An 8662-nucleotide genomic window follows, 5' to 3' on the forward strand; every position below is an offset into this window, starting at 1 on the left:
CTGTAAATTGTAAAAGAGTTCATCAGCTATTAATTCTAGCTTTAAGGGATCCAGATAAGTCTGTGCAGTTATATGGCTCAAATTCATATTCAGAAGATACATGCTGAGTGTGTGGTGTGTGTGTGTGTGTGTGTGTGTGTGTGTGTGTGTGTGTGAGAGGTCAGAGGTCAATGTCAGGGTTCTTCCTCAATTGCTCTCCATCTTGTGTCTCTGAGACACATACACACACAATTTTGTTTGCTGTTTGCCATTGTGTACACTAGGCCAGCTAGCTCCGGAACTTCTGGGTGTTCTCCTGTTTCATTTTGCTGCAGGAGCACTGGGGTACAGATGTCCTACTGCCCTCACTTGTACATGGTTTCTGGGTGTTCACATTAATGCGCTTCACATTGGTATAGCAAGAACTCTTACCCTCCGAGCCATCTCCCCACAAGTAACCTTAATCTGGTTTTGAAACAAGCAGTTGTACCTGGATAATGTCAGTTGGTGGTGGGGACCTGACCTTAATCAAGTATCATAATTAAAGAGAAGAGTATAAACCTCCCCCCCATTTCATTAAGTTGCATGGAAGCTTGTAATTAATATGTAATTATGATATTACAACCATATCAAAAGAAATGACAAAGGAGGAACACTTTTTACACTATGCTCACCTGTTTTAACCTTTCCAGACAGCCAGACAGCCAGACACCAGGACTGAAGAGGTTAAAATGAAGTGTTTTTGCTTCTGAAGAAGAAAGGGTGAAAGCATGGGGTTCAAAGACCCAACTCAACTCACAGCTGCTTCCTCATCTCCCCGGGCAGTCAGGGCTCAGGGTCAGGACCCATGCATTTTGCTGCAAATTCTTAGAAGGAAATATCTAGATTGAAAATGTGTAGTTGGTCCAAAGTGTGTTTATACTGGATTAAACATTATCTGGGTGTTTCTAGGAGGGTGTTTGTTTGTTCTTATTTTAAGATACAGTCTTCTACAGCCCAGGTTAACCTCTAATTCAAAGTGTACCTCAGTATGACTTTGAACTCTTGATCTTCCTGCCTCTTCCTCCCAAAGGAGGGGACATCATTAGGCCCAGCTCTGGGGTGTTCATTATAGCAGTAGGCAATTTGGAACGCTGTAAACCATCAGCTCTCTGCCAGTCTGTTTTGTTTTTCTACTCCACGATAAACTCACACACACACACACACACACACACACACACACACACACACACACACGCATACACACACACACTCTTGGAATAGGAGCTCTGCACACTTCAAGACAATGACTGGTTAAATGACTGAGTCCCTTTCCCCCATTCCAGGCTCCAGGACGGACACTGCCTGAGTCACTCAGGCTGAGTTTCCTCATCTGAGAAGCTGAAAGAACTCTGTAAACACTGCTGTGTGGTGATTTCTGGCAATATTTTTACTTCGTGTGTTTCCTGTGAACACTCCTAGCTGACTGTCAGGACTTTATGCTCCAGGTGTATATACTCCACGTCACCTGTTCCTCGGCCCCACAAGGTGAAATGTACTGTCTTCTCGGCTTGCAAAGAGACTGGCAGGTGAGGGCACATTTGCCTGGGTGTGCAGCTGCGACAGGGCAGAGCCTTATTTACTGGTCCACCAGAACATGGCACACACCCTAATGGTGAGGCTGACCCCAAGGGAGTCAGGTACTTTTAGTATCATGGCCTCAAATGCACCGTGGACTAGCCCCTCCCACTCCTATGCCATCCAGGATATGACATTTGGGGTGCTGTCTAGCTATACACTCGGTGAGCTCAAGAGGAGCTCTGATGTGGAGCCTGCTGTAAACTGTGTGTGTTGAATCTGATCCCGTGAGACAGGGTGGAGAGGTAGGACCTTGGAGAGGTCAGGAGGTCACAGGAGGCGCTTTCATAAGTGACTACAGTGACTTTATCCACACATGGAGGAGTTTCTTTTTCCACTTTCTGCCATGTCGGGACACAGGGAGAAGATGCCACCTGAAGTCAGGAAGGGGTCTCTCCTAAGTCCCAGCTCTGTTGGGATCTTGATCTCGGATGTCCTGGCTTCCTGTGCTCTCTCCTCTGGGAGTCTGTGTCCTAATTCTTCATAAGGACACTAGTCATCCTGGATTAAAGTCCTCTCTAACGACCTTGCTCAGCTTAATTACGCTCGGAAGGTCCTATCTCATCTCATTAGTCACATCCAGACGCGCTGATGATTAGACTTTCAACGTGAGGACTGGTGGGCGCGAGGAAGGCCACAGCAAGGTCAAGCCTCGGCTTTATCTAGGGAATGTACCCAGCAACTAACTCATAAGAAAATGTGTCTGTTGCTGGACCTCTGCAGGAGTTCAGAGTTGCCGCCCTTTAAGAACGTGCTGTTTTACTAAGTCAAACATGGCGATCCTGGAGGCAGGGACCTTATTGGGGGGGGGGGGCAGGTAGTGCTAAGGCAATCAGTTTCCCAATTACACATTTCTTTCATTGACAACCCCCATTCGGGCCACCTGAGCTCTTCTGGGTTACTGATGCCAACTCCAGATCCCTTTCCTCATTTATTTACAGAGAAAATCTGAGCCCCTTTCCCTCCGCACTCATGGGCACAGTCACCCACAGTCCCTCCTCCCCGGGCCCCCTTTCTTCTATAGAAGAGGCTGCTATCTTAGTTCAGAACCAGCTCATGTGCCTGTGTGCTAAAACTCATTCTTCCCTTCCAGGCCTTTCCTCGCCCCACCCATGGGACAGCTGCTTACTTTTTGTCTTCTTATTTTATATTATATTGTACCAGGACCTGCCACACATTTCATGGGTATCACAAACAAAACAAAACAAACAGGCAAACAAAGGCTGAGCTAATTACTGGGCTACACCAGTGGTTCTCGACCTGTGGGTTGTGACCCCTTTGGGAATCGCATATCAGATATCCTGAATATAAGATATTTACATTGCGGTTCCTAACAGTTGCACAAGTAGCCATGAAATAACTTTATGGTTTGAGTTACCAGGGCATGAGGAACTATATTAAAGATTCACAGGATTGGGAAGATTGGGAACCACTAGGCTTGATAACTAATTTTTTTCAGAGATAAATTCAAGAATCGGGCAGGACTCGAAAATGTCACAGAGCTGTGGAATAAACCAGATGGACAGAAGCAAAATGAAGTTAGTTGAACCATTTAGACAAGAATCTTTAAAGTGGCTGCCTGTGCAGACACCCCCTCCCCCCCACGGCTGGCGTCGTAGTGTTTAATAATAAAAAAGGATGCACCACCTCACGCTAGCCCCGTGGCGCAGCGACCGCCCATCTCCAGGTTTTTTTTATTATTTCCCCGCAACGTGGAGTAACAAACAGGTTCCTCTGTCTCCCTACTGCGCATGTGTGTGATGAAGTCAGACGAAAAGCATAGTAGTTATAGACGCCAGCCACTCCCTCATCAGGGCGTGGTAAGATGCACGAGAGAAGCTGCTCTTTCATTGGAGAATGCCAATGCCCAGAGAAGGAGAAAGGCTTAGTAGACAAATGGGTCAGCCAGGTGACCCGGAGCAGCCAGAACCCTCTAGGAGTTTCCGGGTGAAACTGCGGGGCTTTCCCTGTGTGTGTGCCAAGTGGCAACAACCTTGGTGGTTTTCTATTCTCTGCTCCTTGTCCTCTACAACCTCCAAGTGGACACGAAACTTCCTTCCTCTGTGGAATGCTGGCAGCCGAGAGGAGAACACTCACACATTCCTGCGGTGCTTCTCATCCGGAGTTCTTCCCATAGGCCGGGCTCTTAGGGAACTTGGCATCTAGTATCCAAAGCCTCCCTGAGTCCCTTCAGCAAGGTGGTTCATGCTCACAAGTCAGAGCATCTTTAGTCTGCCCGAGGAGACCCTCATTTACCCAAGAACAATGATATAGGAGTGGAGAGCTGAGGGCTGGGCATGGTTGCACACATTGTCATTCCTCGCATTCAGGAGGCAAAGTCAGACGGATCTCTGTGAGTTCGAGGCCAGCCACGGGTATGGCGAGACCCTGTCTCAAACTAAACCAAACAATATTGCTCTGAGAAAGTAAAGATATTTGAAAAGCCAAGTCATTATGCTTTAGTAATGAGAATACCAAACCTTCCATCAGCAGCTGGGGTTTGACAATCTGAGCCTTGTTCTGCAACATTGTTCTGGAACTGGCTCCTTGGCATGACAGTGCTGCCTGGAGGCATTCCAGCACCAACCAAGGGCAGCATACTTACAAATGAAGAGGACTGTTGAGCACCCACTCTGGAACGGGAGCTAGATTGCTAAGATCTGATCCAAGGTCAGCCAAGGTCTGAAAAGAAGGCTGTGAGGTGAGGCAGGTGTGTGTGTGTGTGTGTGTGTGTGTGTGTGTGTGTGTGTGTGTGTGTAGCAGCTGAGCCTCCCTATCCCGTTCCCTTCCCTGAAGCATCCTCAGAGAACCCTGATGCTCGTCCTGACACACCCCATGCCCAGCTGCAGGGAATGATGGGAGGCCTCGGAACCTCTGGAGAACTAACTCAGTTTACATACTCAAATGGAATATGTTGGCTGAGAAGGGAGCAGAGGAGATTAGGCCTTTAGTCCACTGTATCAGTCGTGGGGACTCAGAAATCCACACACATTTCCAAGTTGATGCTTCATTCTTCTATTCTTCTTGTTTGGGCATCCCAAAAACTTTGTGGATGGTCCAAACAAATGCACTTCACCCATGGGCTATGGAGATAACAGACCAAAGACCTCCCTCAGAAGGGATAGCCACATGCATATCAGCAGAAGGGCTCAGCCTTTAACTTCTGGCTTATATCTTGTCAGGAGCTTATACTAAAGAGTGTTGAAGCAAATCTTTAATCAGGAGAGGCGAAGGGTGGCTCACATGTAACACGGACTGATAGATGCCCAGGAAACTCAAGGGAAATCTCTTGTGGTAGAAGGAGAGTTTAGCAAGGCAACGTGAGTGGAGGAGACAGTGTGTGAGGGGATAGGGTGTGTCCACTCCTAACTAGACCAGGTTGAACATGGAGAGCCTCTTTAGAGTCCTACTCCCCCGGCCTGGAGACACTGTAATAGCAGAGCTGCACGTCCCTCTGGCCTTGTGGTGATTCCCAACTGTCTCGGGGCCTTCACTCTTCCACACACACACTTCCTACTCTCTGCTCACACTTTGTAAGCCAGAGATGGATGAGGGAGATCCTTATCCAAAGGCAGAGTTCTGAGTGGCTAAGTAGACATGTTGGTTAGGGTTGCATTGGCCCTGGTTGCATTAAGCAAAATCTTAGAAGGCGACACTGAGATTCATTTTAACAGTCTCACGCCCATCCTTGTTCAATCCCAACACTTCTGCTTTTACATTGGTTGGTATTTTAATTCTTTTACAAATACAGCCAATCATACAGTCTGTGGTTAATGTTGCTTTTAAGATTGGCTTAGGATTCTATGGTAGGAACAGTAGTGAATGCTGTCGTGAGCGTCAAGGATCTTTCTGAAAAGTTCTGACATTCAGTCTTACTGTTTTTAGGGAGGAGTGAGGATTTCCGCTCTGTTTCAAACTCAGTAAGTAGTCTAGGCTGGCCTTGAACTCTTGTCCTCCACACCCCAGCCTGCTTAATACTAGCATTATAAGCATGTGCTACAGTCACCCATGGAAGATATAGAATGTAGACTTTTTCTCCTCTTTAATTTAGTCTCAGACTGCTGCATGTCCTAACATAAGGACTCAGTACAATAAATACACAATTAAAGGACAGTGAGTGGGTCAGGTGCTTGTGTGTTGAGCCTAACAAGCTATCTGGTCCTTTGGACCCAAACGTCTTGGAGAGACCTGATTCCTGATAGTCGTTTTCTTACCTCAGCACTACACACCGGTGCGGACCGCAGGCAAGCACCTGCGCACCCAAAGGAAAGGGCGGGGCCCAGAGATCCCCTACTCCGTCAACGCCAGAGACTGAGTGCTCAGCCCTTACTGGGACACCTGCATAAAACAACCCCGCCCCAGGCTCAGAGAAGACAGCAGAAGAGGAAACGGAAAGACTAGAAAGGCCAGGGGATGGAGCGGAGCAGTGAGACGCACTTTCTGCACAAGACGCGGCTAGGTCAGTCATCTGAGCAGCTTTGTGGGAGGAGGAATGACGTTTGTAGCAAAGCCTGTCAGGCGCTGTAGACAAATACACAGAACCCACATCAGACATGTTTCCACTGTTGCTGGAATGTAAGTGTATGTCAGAAATGTCTGCTTGCTGGGGAGGGAGGAGGGGGGAAGAGCACGGACCGGCTGCATGGCGGATTTAGGAGTATAAACTGAATTGTCTAGGCAACCAAAAGTTATTTTAAATACTTCAGCAGAAACTTGGGGTCTGAACTTGGCCTGTAGCTCTGTGAATGGAGGGAAGGGTGGATCTAAGAACCATTTTAGAACCTGACTAAAAGACACATAGCCAGTCGTACATGTCCAAGAAACATTGCTGGAGGACTCAAGGCCTCCAAAGCTCTCTGTGTGCACCAGATCCCTTTCGTGCTGGACAAGAGTTACAAGACTTATTAGAACTACAGGCTTTACCAGCATTGGCTGAAAGTTGTCACATATACTGTGATGATGTGCATACATTTGGCCCAGGGAGTGGCATTATTAGGAGGTGTGGTTTGTTGGGTAGGTGTGACCTTGTTGGAGGAAGTGTGTTATTGTGGGGGTGAGCAGTGAGACCCTCCTCCTAACTACATGGGAACCAGTCTTCTCCTATTGGCCTTCAGATGAAGATGTAGAACTCTCGGCTCTGCTTGCGCTTTGCCTGCCTGGACGCTGCCGTGTTCCCACCTTGATGATAATGGACTGAACCTCTAAATCTGTAAGGCAGCAACCAATTAAATGTTATAACCAATAAGAGTTGCCTTGGTCATGGTGTCTGTTCACGTAGTAAAAAGCCTAACTAAGACATATGCAGGTTGTACAACTTTAGAATCAAGAGTTACAATTTATACTTTTTGGTTTAATTGCAAAAAGGCCAATGATATCTGCTATGTGGCTTGTACCCCTCCATGGCGTTCACTCAGTACCCAGCCTGAACACATGATAGCACTGGCTGGGGTACGAGGTAGGCAGATACCTATCTAGGTTCAGAGGCTGAAGAGGGCAGATGCTTAGTGAAAAAGTCTAAATATCACTCCCTCGTACAGATGGAGGAAAGGCCCTGTGGGAGACCCAGAGAAATACCAAAGTAATTAGAAGAAAGGTAGAATCCTCAAGTGCTTTCTGCCAAGGCGTCAGCAACAAGGAGAGGGGTGGGCCCTGGACGCCTGTATATAATTCATATTATATACATACACACAATATATATAATATAAATTCATATTATACACACACACACACACACACACACAATCTGGCCACACACACACACACACACACACACACACACACACACACACACACACACACAATCTGGCCAGTCCACCCAGCGTTACTTGTATTATATGAGTCTGGGGCTGAAGACTTGGTATTGGATAACCAAGTAAGGAGTTCAGTCCCAGGGAAGAGTATTCAGCATTCCTTGGCTGTCTGTAGTTCTTTATGTAGATGTGGGGCCCCATGAGATTTTCCCCTTTCCACTTTAGCCTGTGGTTCGAGGTAGCCGTCTTGTTGAGACGTCCCTGTCATCTCTGGGAGACACACTCTCACCGCTGGTCTCCTGGGCCTTTGGCTCTTACAGTCTTTTCATGACCTCTTCTGAGGTGTGTCAGTTGGGGCTAGAGCCACATGGTCACCTGTTCTCTGCATTTTTGACCAGTTGTGGTTTTCTGGGATGATCTGTGTCCGTTGTAAAGATTAGTCTCAACTGGGTGTGGTACAACTTTGATCTCAGCGCTGAGGTGGAGGCAGGGCAGGGTGGGGTAGGAGTCGGGCAGGAGCAGAGGCAAAGGAACAGGCAGGTGATCTCTGAGTTTGAGGCCAGCCTGGTCTACAGATCGAGTTCCAGGGCATCCAAGAACACATAGAGAAACCCTGTCTCAAAAATTAAAACAAAAACAAAAACAAACAAACCCCAAAACCCCCAAAACAAAACAAACAACAAACCCAAAACAAAACAAAAAACCAACAACAAAAAAAACAAGATTAGTTTCTTTGACGAGGGGCATGAACTACACTTAGCTTCAGTGATGAGGAATTCCATTGCTTTAGTAAGTGGTGGGAATAGGTTTTCCTGTAAGAACCACAACCTCACTAGCTCAGGGTAATTAGTTGTCTAGGCTCCCAGTACCAGGCATGGTTTCCGTCTTGTTGAGTGGATCTTAAGTCTAATTACAGGTTATTGGTTACCACCAAGATATCCCTACCACATTGCACCTTAGGGCTGTCCTGCCGCTCTGGCATCCTGTGGTGGTGGTAGTTGTCACAGTTGGTGGTACTTCGATGGGTCTCCGGGAATTTCTTTGCTAAGTTCTGTCTTCCACAGCCTCTGCTTGTCTGCTGTACTGGGACCTCTGTGTTTTCTCTGGTTTGGAGAAGCACCAGGAAAGGTCCAAACAGCTTGGGAATAAAACTTCAATTCTACAGGAAGCAGACTAGGCTCCCACAGAGGAAGCACCTTTAGTCAGTGACGACCCTGACTTAGGGAGGGTAAGCCTGGGGTTCAGTCAGCTCCTGGGACACTGAGTTGGAGGAGGAGATAACAGTCAAAACTGAGCTGACTTCTTTCAAGGGCTCA

General features: G+C 47.4%; 1 long non-coding RNA gene across 1 annotated transcript; it reads left to right on the forward strand.

Annotated features, from left to right (window-relative positions):
- Positions 1–5257: 5257 nt before the first annotated feature.
- On the forward strand, positions 5258–6841 carry LOC134479215 (uncharacterized). The gene is made up of 2 exons (XR_010052257.1): positions 5258–6171; positions 6711–6841. It is a non-coding gene; the product is annotated as an uncharacterized LOC134479215 (long non-coding RNA).
- The last annotated feature ends 1821 nt before the right edge of the window (positions 6842–8662 follow it).

This window comes from Rattus norvegicus, chromosome 6 (assembly GCF_036323735.1).
Source record: "Rattus norvegicus strain BN/NHsdMcwi chromosome 6, GRCr8, whole genome shotgun sequence".
Taxonomy (NCBI): domain Eukaryota; kingdom Metazoa; phylum Chordata; class Mammalia; order Rodentia; family Muridae; genus Rattus; species Rattus norvegicus.